Consider the following 15,894-nt stretch of genomic DNA (forward strand, 5'->3'; position numbering starts at 1 on the left):
AGCTATTGTCGTTATTATTTTGAAAAATACTGGGAGCAAGTTGTTCGCTGTTGATTTTTTCTGTAATTTTACATTATTTCAATGCGTATAATGTAAATGCACGAAGTTTTAAAAGAGACGGCTACATTTTATATATTTCAAGCACTTTTCGGGTTAAAAAAATTGTAAAAAAAAATGTCTTAAAGAAAACATAATCTATTTCATGGTGAAAAATTATCCGTATATCGTTGAACTTTAACGATCTTTGTTTCGTTACTATTTTTTCTAATTTTAATCATGTCACGTGACATACAGCTGTAAAAACGCTTTGACCGAACTCGGTTAAGACCCCATACATACATATGCACTTGTAAAATTCCTGTTAAATTCAATCTCACGCTAATAAAAAAGATATTAAAAATATTATTGATTATATTATCGGAATATTTGAAGGCATATTTCCTATGGTCGCCCTTAAACAAGCTGCGCATTTATTCCTATAAAAAAAAACTTTGATCATTAGTAATGGTCCCGTCCTACCCCGGACCGTGATCTGAACAGACGTGAATCTACTTGAGGATATATCCATATAAGTATTATCTAGTGTTTTTGAGAAGATTTTTAAAGAATTTTTTTTCAATATATTCCAATGTAAGTCTTTGATTGTAAGCTGTGGCCCAGCCCAACCCAATTGGGGCCATTATTTGAATAAACCTTATTCTACACTAAACGAGGACGTTTGCACATAAGTTTCGTCTTTCCTGACCGAATTGTTCTTGGGAAGAAGTTTTAAAAGATTTCTCCTATATATTCCTATGTAAATTTTTGATCGTCAGTTGTGGCTCACACTACGCATGAGTGTTATGATTTGATCAAAATTGAATCTACACCATCTGGGGATGATTCGTTATAAGATACAGCATTTAAGCCTTCGACTCAGGTGAGCTAAAATGTACAGGTGCACACTGTCGTACATCTTTAAAAAGGTGCAAAAGACGAAGACATATTTATGCGTTCATAATTGAATTGTTACATCAATTCATATGCCAAATTGTGACTGGACAATTTGATCTAGTTCAAAAGAAATGTAAAAAAAAAAAACTTCGGAGAAATGTATTACGTTATTTATTTCTTTGAAGTTTTAATGATATTAAATATGCTCCTTGTTTACAAAAGAAACCAATCCAATTGTGAAAGTAGCAAAGTAACAAGGTACAAAAATCACTCATATAATTCACATGTTTTCTTTAAATTCTTTCATTGTCACAATGTTTATGAAGACAGCTTTCGTATTCTTAAAAATGCCAAAGCTTTCCATTATACAATCCTGTTAAACTTGAATTAAAGATTACAGAAAATAAAATTAAAAAAAAAGATGAAAAGTAAATGACGCAATTGCACAAAATGTAGAATGAAAATAAAGTCTAAATAGATATAAAAATAAATAAACAAAATATTCAAATTACTATTTACACATGTTACAATAACTGAAAAAATACAGTCTTAACACTGGAAAATCTCGCGATATGTTGATGAATGATGTGGAACAGTATTCAATCTCAAAGTCTATAAATCACTACAAAATAGGAGCAGAGAAAACACGACCTCTGAGACATTAGAAGTAGAATCAGGTGCCAGTTGATAGAAAACCAAGTACGCATTGAGATATAAAGCATCCATAACTTCTCATGCCTGATCTAGAATAAATCTCTGTATCTTATTAATGATCCAGTAGTGCTAATTCATGTTTTTACGCCTGGTCTAGTATAAAACTTTGTATCCATTTACTGATCCAGTTGTGATAATTCCCATTTTTCACGCCTGGTCTAATATAAAACTTTGTAATAAGTAATTGATTCAGTTATGTTTTGCTAATTCACATTTTATTCACATCACGCATGGTCTAGTATGAAACTCTGTATCTAATCACCGATCCAGTAGAGCTCAAACGGTAACCCTTGAAGAAAAGATATCCTTTACAACAGAATAAAAAAAAAAGTGTAAGTTGCGTCTTTCAAAGAATAAAATTTTACAAATTAGTATTTCTAGACTTACATTACAATTTGATGTTAAAATAATCAAGAACTAACCTAGCACTGAGGTAAATCATTTGCCTAGATTGTTTTAAATAAGTTCTCTTGATTGCTTAAGGTGTCACACAAAGAAATAATTTCACTATATGTTACTATATAGCTTTAATTAAATTAATCAATTAACTAGACTCTTAGCATATAATTCATGAAATAGAAAATAAAGATTAATGCTTAGACAAAAATTTGAGATAAGAAAAAAACCTTTATGCGGCTTTTAAGAAAGAAAATTGAGAGTTAACATACCTACCCCGAAATAAACGTGGATTTAAATGTTGACAAACAGCCTTCACACCATCCAGGAAGTTGCATCACGCGCACCTAAAAAAGAGTTCCCTTTAATTCAGTGGCATTATTCTGCTAGAGAAACGAAATTCCTAGTACATGAGATTAAAATTTATACTGTCGACCTAAAAAGAGTTGCCGAAAATGAAAAGCAGGAAAAGAAATTATCTCTCTATATATAGAACATCATTTGACTAAGTTCATTTCAATTGGCTATTTCCTTACGTAAGATCTTAAAGGCTTCTAAAAGATATTAAAATTAAATGAAATTTGCACGAAATATCTCTGAGTTATTTATCTTTCATATACTAATGCACCATTTTTTTCTGTCCTTAAGGGATGAAGAATAGGAGATAACTCTTCCGAACAATTTATTGAATTTAAGTCTAAATTTCTATGCAAATCATTCTTCATTATATTCATTTCCAGACCTAAAAATATCTAATGAGTGCATTTTTGAGAGAAAAAAAATTAAATGAAATGCAAGTTAAAATGTGGTGTTTTTGGCTATCTACTTGCAAGTTTTTTTTAAAATCTAATTAATAACCTGTAATTAGCTAAGAAAGAGGAAGTTTATTGATTTATCAAGAAATTAATTAGCAATCCTTATTCTAAAACAAAGTCAGAGACTGGAAAAATGGTGTCAAAAGAGACTTCAATAATGTACCTTGGACTTTTGATAATAGTAATCGCTGATTAATGGCTGGTGATTAAGATAAGGCGTTCTTTAGCCGTCGGGGATGAGGCTTTTCCATCAGTCATCAAAGTTTGGAGTTTCTCTTAAAAGACAAGGTAGCTCTAAAATAAATAAAACAACACAAAAACTTGTTAAACTTAAAAATGTACACCACATACAATAGCATATTGTTAGTAAAAGTCTACAAGTGCTCAATTGACTAATAATCATGCCAAAAAAGGGACCAAAATGGTTGCATCATCATCAATACAAAAAAGGAAGTGTTCCTCGCAACAAAAACCATGAGAATATAGGCACCACTACCAGTCACATGTTTCTGGGAAGAACCAAAGCAATTAGTACGAGAATTGCTACAAACACTACTCCGGAGACATACCTATCGTCCTATAATGAAGCGTGATATATGTCCAGTACGGTTGGTTCCCTCATAAGATGGTACCGAGGACAGTGCGGAATGTCCGGTCAACTTGATTCCTCAACTTCCTGTCATGGACTGAAAAGCAATATGTGGAAATCTTCAGTGTTGCCTAGTGACTTTGAATGAAGAAAAAGTTGAAAGATTGTGAAGGGGGGGGGGGGGGGCTGTGGTATTGATGTTGTGTATTTTAATTGAATGTGTGATATCTGTACGACTGTTGTTCTGAAATTATTGAGACAATTACATTTAATCCATAAAGGAGGGAGATAATTTCATGAAAATTCATCAACATTTTATAAAGAACGAATAAAACATTTATTCAGATTTCTAATTTCTATGGTTATTAGCTAGATAATTTTTGGTGAAATGATAAACATGCATATGTCTTTCGACCCGGAACAGCAGCGCTACGTCATTTAACGTAACGTCAGCCGGTGATGGTTTCGCATTTTAAAACGATCGGGGACCGTTTAATTATTTTCCTTCTTTTTCTTTTTACATATAACATTGCCAAAATCAAACAGTTTCATTTCTTAAACTATTCTTTAAAGATGTATGTTGTTGCCCCAGTGTTAAATTTTATTATGTGGAAAATCATGACTAAGAATCATGCAGTGCCGATTTATGTAACACGGGTCAACGATATCGATATCGTACATAATAACTGATTAACGTCCAGAGCTTTTAATTTTACCTGGTTGAATTAATTGAAAAAGAAAATGTAAACCAACGAAATAACAAACCCAACCACAGTCTATTTTCTCTTGTTGTTATTGTTTTAGCAGGTATTTCGATCTGAAAAAGAGTTCTACATTGCGCTACACAAAATTTTAGGTATGCTAGCTGCTCCGCCCTTGACGTCAAAATCCATTTTGTCGTTGTTAGCAGCAGATTTCTCTATCGCGCTTTTTTTATGATCTCCGTATTTCTGATCAAAATTCTTAAATAGTTGCACAAAATGAATTTAAAGTAAAGATGAAAAATCATACATATTAATTAAATTATTATTGCTCCTTTTATAGGTCCACACAGAGTTAGAACGCTGACGTTACATATTTTCAATATCTGTTTTCATGACCGCTCCGGGTACCCCTTCTATTGACGCATTTATATACCATTTTGAGAAAGTATTTAACATTTGCTAAATATTTCTTGCTTTTATTAATTCTTAGTGTATGTCAAATGTATGTGCAAAATTTCAGCAAATGACCTTCATTAGAAAGCAAAATATACACAATGTCTAAATAATTTTCTAACAACCCTCGTATTTAACAGTTAAATACATACGTATTATGTGAATAGTCTTATATTTAGTAATTGCTGTTGTGTACTATTATGCACTAATTGATATTCAACTGTGTAAATGGGGAAAATGTTGATACTTACGTAAATGATGTATAATGCAATGTGTAAAATATTTCATTTTTTTATGCGAGGGAGTCCGTTCATGTTATTTTTGTCATTAACTATTTTATTTATCTCAATAAAATCATTTTAATCAATAACCTTATTTTTCTCACCTAATATGATGAACTCAAAAGATGTTAGAGAGGTGAGTGGTAGTAATACGCGTACGGGTATTACAGGTGTCAAACTCTCCGTTGATGACCAGACTGCATGTCGCACTGTAAAACGGCCATTTTGGATCTTTAAAAAGCGAGACTACCCCTGAAATCAAGTAAAATGTAATAAGAATGATTAACCTGATTTTGCTTTAGGTCTATCGCAAAGAAATATATAATTTCCATATGTATCTTGCTATGTAGCATTAATTAATTATCTAGACTCTCAGCAGATAATTCATTTAATAAAAATAAAGATTAATGCTTAGACAAAAATTTGAGATCAGAAAAATACCCCTTATGCGGCTTTTAAGAAAGACAATTGACAGTAAACATACCTATCCCGAAATACACGTGGGTTTCAGATGTTGAAAAACAGCCTTAACACCATCATATAAGTTGCATCACGCGCACCTGAAAAATAGTTCCCTTTAATCAGTGGCACTATTCTGCTAAAGAAATGATATTCCTAGTACATGAGTCTAAAATTTATACTGTCGACCTAAAATAATCTTCCAAACAGAAAAAAAAATAGAAAAAGAAATTGTACCTCTAGATATAGAACTTCATTTGACTAAGTTCATTTTAATTGACTATTTCCTTACCTAAAACCTTAAGAACAATCCTTCATTTCTTCATGAGTTATATCTGAACCTCCATCAAAGCAGGAAGAAAAGTTGATATCTGATATTTGTGCATAGATTTCTTTCTAGATGACATTCATAATTGAACGAATTAATTATGCTTATTAATTACGACAATCAGTAAATCGTACATTGTTTCAATCTCTCAAAATGGCGTAACTTTACTTAATAAAGAATAATGAAAAAAAAAATCATATAGTAGGGATATTTAAACTTATGAATTGTGATCAATTATAAATTTTGAAATATTTAAGGACTTATTATCGGGAAAAAATAATTAACAAAAGCAATACATAGTTAAGTAGTTGTTCGAGTTCGAGAGTTGGTGGCACAAATTAACTGTAGAGTTTACACTAAATTGAGAAAATAATTTTGTTTAGTATGATCAGGAATTGGGTCTAATTTACGTTCATTCTGGTGAAGTCATTCAATTTGTTAACACCATTTGGGCGGAATGACTTCAATCTGTGCATCCAGAACTTTTCTTTGCTTTTCCTCTGAGCATCTGTCCATCTTGGGTTATGGTCAATCACCACTACTGTCATGTCCTCCCATTTGTGACCCTCAAGGTTGAAATGTTCCCTAACGGGTTCATTGAGTTTTTTGGTCCTAATGGTCGAACGGTGGTTATTGACTCTCCTACGGAGATCTCCTGTTTCACCAACATACTGTTTGGAGCAAACTTTGCAACTGATGAGATAAATGCAGTTGTCAGTATGACAGGACAAATTCCCTAGTATTTTGTAGCTGCGGCCTGTAACAGGGCTGTTAAAACTGTCTGTGCCAGTGCTGTGCTTACAAAGAAGACATTTCCTGTCAGAGCAAGTTTTAAAGCCCCCGTTAGGTAATGGGTTGTCTAGTCTGGTTCTTACTACCATGTCCTTTAGATTCCTTGGGCGTCTGTATGCGGCCAATAGGGGTTCCTTAAATACCTCTGCCATTCGTTTGTTTGAATGGAGAATTGGTAGGTTCTTTTGAAAGATACCGTTAAGGTTCTTAAGAACGGGATGGTATGTGGTTACCAGAGGGACCCTGTCGCTATTGTCTTTTTCCTTGTAGCGTAATAGGTTTTGCCTGTCATGTTCCGCCATCTCATCAATAGCTGTTTGTACGGTGCGGGCATTGTAGCCTCTTTTGCATAAGTGGGACTTAAGAAGACCACTTTGCTCCTGATATAAGGCAGGGGACGAACAGATGCGTCGAATTCTGGTGGCTAGACCCTTAGGCACTCCCTTAAAAGTGTGTTGGGGATGACAGATAGTGGGCATAAGATATAGGTGGGAGTCTGTGGGTTTGGTGTGGAGACTGAATTCGATTTCACCATCAATCAGGGTAGATGTAGTATCTAGGAATACGTTTTTCGAATTAGATACGTCTACTGTAAATTTGATCGACTGATGAAAGGTGTTGGCAAACGTAATGAATGCCTCGAGGTTCTCGCGACAATCCACCCACTTCATCTCTATATCATCAATGAAACGCAACCAGCAATGAGGCCTAAATGGTGCTTGAAGTAACAAGTTGCGTTCCAGTCTGCCCATGAAGACATTGACAAAAGACGGTGCCATTTTCGTACCCATAGCAGTGCCATTAACTTGCAGGTAATATTCTCCATTAAACACGAAGTTGTTGAACTTGAGAACATGTTCAAGGAGCTTAGCAAGGGACTCGGTAGAAGGAACTTGTATGGATCTACTATCCCAGACTTCTCTACAGCCTTCGATACCCTCATCGTGCGAAATATTGGTGTACAAAGATGTGACGTCCATAGTCACGAGGAGGGTATGATCTGGGAGGCCAGGAGAGGGCGTCTTGTTAATGTAGTCCGTAGTGTCCTTAAGATAGGATGGCAAACTTTCTACGTGTGGACGGAGATGTAAATCAATGAATTCAGAAATTTTCTCCGTGGGGTGTCCAATTGCGCTGACTATGGGGCGACCTGGCATGCCTTCTTTGTGTATTTTAGGAAGCATAGAATTGTCCTGGTCTACAGTCAGTAGGATTTAAGGTCTCATAGACGTTGATACCAATCTCATTTTTCTCAAACATATCGTCAAGAGTTTTGGTAATGGCGGTTGAGAATTCTTTAGTAGGGTCAGAGTCCAGTTTCTTATAGAAACGTTCGTCTGAGAGTTGTCTTTGGGCCTCTGCCATGTAAGTCTCTTTATCCATTACTACAACTGTAGAGCCTTTGTCTGCTTTCTTAATTACAATGTCATCCCGATTTTTTAATGATTGTAAGGCAGATCTCTCTTCCTTACTCAAATTGTCGGGAGTTTTGTCTAGCATTGAAAGGAGCTTCTCTATGTCTGACTCAACGGCATCAATATACGACTCAAGCGCGCCGCACTTGCCCGGTGTAGGTTCCCATGCACTCTTGGGCTTATAGAGTTTGTGTTCCTCTAGGTCCTGTAAATCTGGCTTGGAAGAGTCGTATGAATTTGCTTCGGAGTCTTTTCTAGAGAAGTGCTCCTTCAAACAAAGTCTCCGAAAGAATGCTCGGGTGTCCTTTCTGACTTGTTTTTCGTCGACCTCATGTGGCGTGGGGCAGAAATTTAGCCCCTTTGAGAGAAGTGAGGTCTCTGATTCGGAGAGAGGAGCACTAGATGTATTGAGCATTGAGCAGACGTCAGGAGTTTGTATGGGTCCGTCCCTCGGAATTGTCTTAATGCGTTTGAAGCGTCTCGAGCGGGGTTTGCGTGTTTTGTTAACTCTGACCTCTGACCAGTTGTTCCTAGAAACTTGGAACACTGTCGCGGACAGAAATTTCTTTTTCTGAGTCTTGTTGAGTTTATTCGTTAGGGCCATATTATAGGTGTCTATAATATTATGGGCTTCATCAAGATCGGCCTGGGACATATCGTTGAGGGATGATTCTAAGGACTCGATCTCAATCTTCAATTGTCCTAACTTGTTGATATCCCAAGAAAGACAGAGTGACATCAATTGTTTAGAACATCTCCTTGTGATAACGTCCCAGAGTTCCTGAAGGCGTTTGGAGATTGGCCCTAGGTTAGGTGTAACATTTATCTGAAAGCCTTTCGGTATAATGTCACACTCTAAGTAGGTCTGTAAATTGGAGACCCGCGGTGTTCGGTTTTTATTGATTTTTGATGTTCTTTCTTTAGAAGTTTAAATGTTGGGTTATCTTTAATAGACATATTTGAAAAGAAATTACAATTGCCAAAATGATAAGACTTTTTTAAAGTTTTTAGTCGTATGAAGTCGAAAGATTCAACGAACTTTTGTTCTGTATTCTAACGGATTTCGTAGATAACTCGTGCACGAATTCAAAAATATTAAAAACAAACGACACGTGAGCAAAAATCGAAAGGGAAAAGCGGAAAGAACTTATTTGCAAAGATTGGAAACAAAATAAATAGTAAAAAAAGTCAATTGATGAAAGAAAACCAAAAATAAATGATAAGAACAGAGAATATAAATAAAGCAATGAGGGATATACGGGTGGATCTGTGAAGATACAGTTGGCGAAAAAGGATATAAAACCACTAAAAAACCAACAACACTGTATATCCTAAAGGTCGGATCTACCAAGTAGATAAACAAATGATGGATATACGGGTGGATCTGGTTATACAAGTAATTTTTCCCAATAGATCATTAGAGTTTAGAGTAAATTTATTTACAAATTCATATACAGTATATAAACTTCTAAACTTAAAAATAATCGTATGAGTTAATTGTTGAAAAAAAGAGTTAGAATACAATGCAAGATTGTTTTGTCTACCTGCTTAAAAAAATTTTAACTCTAATTATTAAGCTCTAATCAATTAAAAAGCATGAAATTTTACTGATTATTAATTAGAAAAAAGATGTATATCTTCATTCTAAAACAAAGTCAGAGACTGGAAAAAATGGTGTCAAAACAGACTTCAATATTGTACCTTGGAGCTTTGATAACAGTGATAACTGATTAATGGCTCGTAATTAAGGGGTCTTAAGCAGCGGGGGTGATGCAGCTTTTCCATCAGTCATCAAAGAATGGATTTTTTTAGAAGACCGTACAGCTCTTTAATAAATAAACAACAGAAAAGTTTTTTTAAGTATCGTATAAAACAAAAGACAAAAATACTTTAAAAGAAAACAAAAAACGCTGGTATGTTAAGGTTACAACAAAATATTCTACTTGCCTATATGATATGACGTCATAGTAAGCTATATGACGTGAAGTGTAGAGATAACGATTTCTTATAATCGATATCTAAGATTGATTTGAGTCGTTAGAATTAATCAAAATATGCAGAGTCACAATATAAACGGAATTTTGCCGTTTCTGGGTCTCTGTAGTTATCACAGGGGTTAAATATACCAAACCCGTGACGTCATAACAGTTGGTCATGTAGTAGCAGAGTGAAAGTGAAATGTAACGAGAATTCATGTAAACAAACACAAGAAATCGGAGTTTAAAGCATTTAGAATGAATGTCATGTGTGACTCATGTGGGAAAAAAGCTTATGAATAAGGTATGGTTATATAATTCTATAATTTCTTCGTAAAATTAAAGCAGCGAGGTTGTTTTCTTGCCGATCAGCTTTTCCTCTGTCGTTCGTAACAAAAGAGATGCGAAGTTCAACACTACGCCGCACATTTTGAAACTTAATTGTTGTTTATATCTAAAGTTCCTATTTTATTGTTCCTGGAAAGTGCTGCTAGAAACTAATGGTTTACAGGAATTGATGCATTTTTTTATGTTATGAACAAAATATAAAAATTTTGGGCAGGTTTCGTCCGAAAGTGTTGAATAATAATTTCTGTGTAAGGACAGTATGATTCTAGCATAACTTTTCGTGGTAGAGAGATGTTATTACATAACTACTATTACAAATTGAAATTAATTATCTCCGGGGTAGTGTTGAACTTTTCACTTTTTCATTTAGGCATATTTTCTAATTATAGACGTCACGTGGTGACGTCGTGGTGATGTGCTTCCTGTAGAATAAGTCCCATTGAAGTCTATAGAATTCATAATTATAGCAAAATTTTTATTCTTGACTTTTCCGATTTATAACTGTTATAAAATTATAAAAAAAGTGTTAATTTGCCGAATTCTGATCCATGTGCTGCCTTAACAAACCTGAGAACTGTTAAAATGTAAATCTCAAAGAAAATACTATATATCCTAATGATGTAAGCTATACCATAAAGAAAATCTAAAGACACTTTTTTAAATCGATTACTAAGTAATCCACAATTAAAAATGAAGTTGTGAGATTATAAAAGGAGGATTTATTTTGTGTATTTAATTTAGATATATGGAATTTGTATTTAATGCGTATTTTTTGAATTACATTTCATACAATAATTGTTGCTATGTTTTATCATGCAATATTCAACTGTGTTATTGGGGGAAATTTGGATATGTAAATGAGATGCAACTCTATGTGTGAAATGTGACATTTTCATTAACGTGAAAGTCTGAGTAAGAAAATATGCTTTAACTTTTATTATTTGCCTCATTCAAATTATTTTAAATAATTATCTTGATTTTCTTACCTCTATGATGAACACAACAAAGGTAACAGAAGTGATTGGTAGATATACGAATATACGGGTGTCAGAAGTTGAGACCTATCCTGAAATCAAAGACATTGTAGTCAAAATGAGAGTTACCTGTACGTCTATAGATCTCACACAAGGAAGTAATTTCACTATATGTTTCTAAATAGCTTTTATTTTACTAATTAATAAACTGGACTTTCAGCAGACAATTCATGTAAAAAAAATGATTAATGATGAGAAAAAAAATGAGATAAGAAAAAATGCGCCTAATGCGGTCTTTAAGAAAGACAATTGAGAGTAAAAATTTCAGCCCAAAATACACATGGATTTTACATGTTGACAAACAGCCTACATACCATTCAGTAGGTTGCATCTTGCACACCTAAAAAGGTTCCCTTTAATTTGGTAGCTAAAGATGTATGATATTCGTAGTCCATGAGTCCAAAATAATACTGTAGGCCTAAAAAATTGCCAAAAATGAAAAAAAAAATGTGTCTCTATATATATGTCCATTTTGATTGGCTATTTTCTTGTGTGTTACCTTTAAAGGGATACTCTCACATGAATAAATTTTCACAAACATTTACCAGGTCTATCCTCCCTCTTGGTATATCTTTGTGACAGTGCCAAGGCAAGGCTGACTTAAAGATTGTTCTTCTAAACGTTCAATGTCCAAGGTAGCAATTGTCAAACAATCTGGTATTGACAAAAAAGAGCAACATAGCTTTAAGTAGATATATATTTACAGGGATTCAAGCAGTAAGTAAGATAACAGGTTAGATTAAAGATATCATACGGTAAAGCTAATCTAGAATGATATCATCGAATAAGTATTTTAATTGACTTACCCGACTTTCTGCTTTGAATACAATGAGGATGAGAATGGAACATTATAAACAAGTATCACTAAGTCATTCTTGTCATTTTCACAATTTTTGAGATACAAGATACATATCTATAAACAAACACAAACACAGATAAAAGAGAAAAGCGATCTGGTATAAGGCACTCAATAATTGGATGAACTTAAGACGTAAGAAAATTCTCTCTTTTATTTTGATAAGGCTTTGCTATACATTAAATTAAATTTGTTAAAAGTATTTTTGTATTGAATTGAATTTAAACAAAATACTCCTACAGCAAACAAGACCTTGAACTATGCATGAACAAAATCAAATGTAATAAAATGTATCAAACCCTGTCCAAGCTCTTTTAAATGTCACTAAATTTGTCTGCAAATATTTAGTAAATATAATACATTGAATGCTAAAAAAACTGAAATGGAGATAATTTCATGATTATTTTTATTTATCCATAAATGCTTCGAATTCAGTTTAATTAAAATGTTTGTGACAAAACAGCATTATACATTTGTAACAATATACAGCATACATTTTACCTTAATGGTAACCGAGGTGAGTCGGTCTTTTCTTGTTTTTGAACGAGTTTGGGAAAAAGTCGTGATAATGATAATGGTATATGGATTTGGATTCCTTTTATAGACAGTAACCGTCAAAGTTGATCCTCTTTCTCTTTAGCCAACGTTCTCCCTCTCTCTTTCTTTCACCAGCCTTAAATCGCTTTCGGAATTTCTTACTCATTCTAACTACATGTAGGTACACCGGATGAAAATTGCGTTTTCGGTACTTTTTTCTTCATTTCATCAACCGGGCGCATGCATTCATGAAAATATCGATATGTGTACAACGAGAAAAACCGTAATGTCACTCAAAATTCATGAATAAATGTTTTTGATAAAGCATGCGCAATGTTCATGCAGCACACAAGTTTTTTTTAATTTATGATAAACTTCGTTCATACAACTTTAATTTGAAAATAATACAATTCATATATGTTTATTTACTTCATTACACTGGTGAATAACAGATTGGTAATGAAACAATGCCATGTGGTAAAATATTCAGCGCAAAACCATCTAAATCTTAGATGCCTTTGTAAACTAATGAAATGCACATTTTAGAAAAAAAAATATATCGCTACTGAACAAGGACGCACAGAAAAGATATGTTGAATATTGCAATGTTGTTATATTTCTTACTTTCAGAATTAAAACGTTCTTGTCTGGTAATAAGATGCCCTCCACCCTCTCCCTCTTTGTTCGAATACTAGTTTTAATTTTAATGTCACCGAAATTGTTATTTCGGAATTGCGTCCTATTCCACCCTGAATTTCATTTTAAATGTTTTGTTTGAGTTTCGTTCGTAATCATTTTAAAGAAGAAAATACACATCTCTTTTAAAACTCTCTTGTGCTCATCTAAAGATACTGATAGATATGTACAAACCCATGATATTACATAATACCCAGAAAATGATTTGTATGTATTTGAAGTAAGTGCCTTAAAAGTACAAGAGTATTTCTTAGATGAAGTGTATTTTCTATGCTACCGGGACTAAATTTCAATGACAATGTTGAAATAACATAAATTAAAAAAAAATGAGGAAGGCACTCTGTCGAGAACGATGCTCAACTGCAAAAAAAATTGTAAAAGTAAGTTTTAGCGTGCCTAAATGAATAAATGCTGAAAATGGAGGAGCAGAAAGATTTTCAAAGTACATGTATATGATTTACAATCACATTACATTATACAAAACCTGGAAGAAACATTTTCAATTCGGGAGCACAAGCAAACTAAAATTCTTAACAAGCAAATAAACATTTAAAAGTCATTGGTCAACAGTGTGTTTGAAAGAGACAGCCATATGTCAGCTTTTTTTTACAGAGCAAAGTTGCAATGGTAAATTTATACAGGGATATAACAGCAGATAAGTTGTTTGCTATGGCAAGGTATAAAGTGGCACGGTATGGCCAAGGCCTCACCTAACATTAATTTGTTAATATAAAAGAACAACAAACAAACAAATAGCTGTTATTTCAGGTAATTAAAATTTTACAGATATTTTCATTCTGCAGATTTTATGCAATTATGTACAAGAGGAGGGAAATTATTCCGAAAGTTTTATTTGAACTTTAATTAAAAAACTGTCACATTTTATTTCAGGGATACTAAGATGTTTCTTTTCATGTTTTCTTAGGTAATAAGTCTTCCTCGCCAATTTGCAAAGGTAATTAGATATGATATGATTTTCACAATTGGTAGCAACAACAGTATTCTCATCTTAAAGAATAAATATGAAGTTTATTATTGCTCTTAGTTACGTAGATAAGTATAAATAAATATAGTGAATGATATTTATAGATACATAAAGGCATAGTAATTGGTACTTTTTACTATCTACTAGTAGATATCAATAAGCGTTTACTTAATTCCTTTATTTAACTTGCTTTTTCGCCTCTAAACATAGATAATACCTTACCTCGAATACCAATGAGAGCTTTTGAGTTCATTTGAGTTCAAATAAGTTTCTATTTAAGGATGTCTATGAGGATTCTCAAATAATTCAGTGGAGTTTATCAAACTTAAAATAAAATCATTTTACCTGAGGTTTCCAATGCTGCTGGTGTTGTTGTAGTGAGTAAACAACCCATCGTTAGTAATGAGAAAACCCGCAGTGATGCTCCTCTTATATGGCGGGGAGTATAACATATAGGTTCCTTGGAATATTTCAATGTCAAGTTTCTTGATTTTGCAAACTTTCCAAAATCTGCTATTTTGCAGTCACAGTGCAGAGGATTGTCCTCTATAAACCTATGACAAATAAAACTACATGCATACATAATCGTAGTTTTTATGTGTTTAATTTTGGAACAATAATGAGGTATCCGTCAATTCTTATATCTACTTAAAAAATCTTACTGATGTAAATATACATTTATAATTTATATCACCAAAATTTAAATGATAAAAAAATGTACATCGAATGCATACTTACAGTTCCTTTAACTTTGGAAGTCCCAGGAAAATGTCTTGGTCTAGTACAGATATGTTATTGTTTTTGATGTCCCTATAAAGTTTAAAATTGAATTGCTAATAAAGTACACTTTGTCATCATCAGAAAATGACGGAAAATCCATGAGCAACTCAGTGCGTGAATAGTGGCCTAACAATTAGCGTGGAAAAGTCAGTCAGCATTTGACCTAATGAAAATTTTTATTCGTTGAAAAGGTCATTGTATCGACCACAAGACTTACAATATTATAACTTGAAACGAGACTGGACTGCTGATATTCTTGTTTCATCAATTTGTCATTGATTTATCTCGTCCTAAAAATTGTTCATACGTAGAGCACGCTCTGGAGTATTTAATCAACTGAGATATATAAATTATGAATGCAGGTGATGAGGGTATATTCCTACATAAGTAAGGAAAGTTGACGATTAAAAAGTTAAAGTGTCATCACGTTCATCATGAAGCTTTTTTGTTTAATATGAATATATTAGTTTATAAGTTTATAAATTTCAAATAAAACAATTATTCTTAACCTTATAAGTTAACACTTGTTTCATAAGTAGGTGTACTAAATCCAAGCATTACGTTCAGAAAAAAAAAACAAGTTGGGCAGTCATGTGAGGAAAATACTTTGTTTGAGTTTGAATATGTGAATGAAAGACTTACTACAGAACTTCACCCGTCACTCCTCAGATATAAAAAGCTCCAAAAACATTGTACCTGATGTTTTTAAAGTCTGATTGATTGATTGAATATTGTTTAACGTCCCTCTCGAGAATTTTTCAATCATTATGGAGACGTCATCGTATGCCGGTGAAGGGCTTCAA

At 33.2% G+C, this 15,894-nt stretch overlaps 2 long non-coding RNA genes across 7 annotated transcripts; both read right to left on the reverse strand.

Moving 5' to 3' along the window:
- Window positions 1-1,121: 1,121 nt before the first annotated feature.
- LOC134240124 (uncharacterized) lies at window positions 1,122-5,747 on the reverse strand. 6 transcript variants are annotated; one of them, XR_009986365.1, is made up of 7 exons: window positions 5,582-5,747; window positions 5,370-5,445; window positions 4,990-5,137; window positions 3,428-3,544; window positions 3,022-3,152; window positions 2,320-2,390; window positions 1,123-1,936 (listed from the first exon to the last, which is right to left on the reverse strand). It is a non-coding gene; the product is annotated as an uncharacterized LOC134240124 (long non-coding RNA). The 6 variants fall into 6 exon arrangements; XR_009986364.1 differs by having other exon boundaries at window positions 5,370-5,500; XR_009986367.1 differs by lacking the exon at window positions 5,582-5,747 and having other exon boundaries at window positions 1,122-1,936; window positions 3,428-3,585; window positions 5,370-5,571.
- Window positions 5,748-9,580: 3,833 nt separating this feature from the next.
- LOC134240126 (uncharacterized) lies at window positions 9,581-14,001 on the reverse strand. The gene is made up of 4 exons (XR_009986368.1): window positions 12,595-14,001; window positions 11,552-11,655; window positions 11,190-11,269; window positions 9,581-9,705 (listed from the first exon to the last, which is right to left on the reverse strand). It is a non-coding gene; the product is annotated as an uncharacterized LOC134240126 (long non-coding RNA).
- Window positions 14,002-15,894: the final 1,893 nt, after the last annotated feature.

The sequence above is a fragment of the Saccostrea cucullata genome, unplaced genomic scaffold (genome assembly GCF_032062105.1).
Source record: "Saccostrea cucullata isolate Sc308-1 unplaced genomic scaffold, CSIRO_AGI_Scuc_v1 ctg1099, whole genome shotgun sequence".
In the NCBI taxonomy this organism is placed as follows: domain Eukaryota; kingdom Metazoa; phylum Mollusca; class Bivalvia; order Ostreida; family Ostreidae; genus Saccostrea; species Saccostrea cuccullata.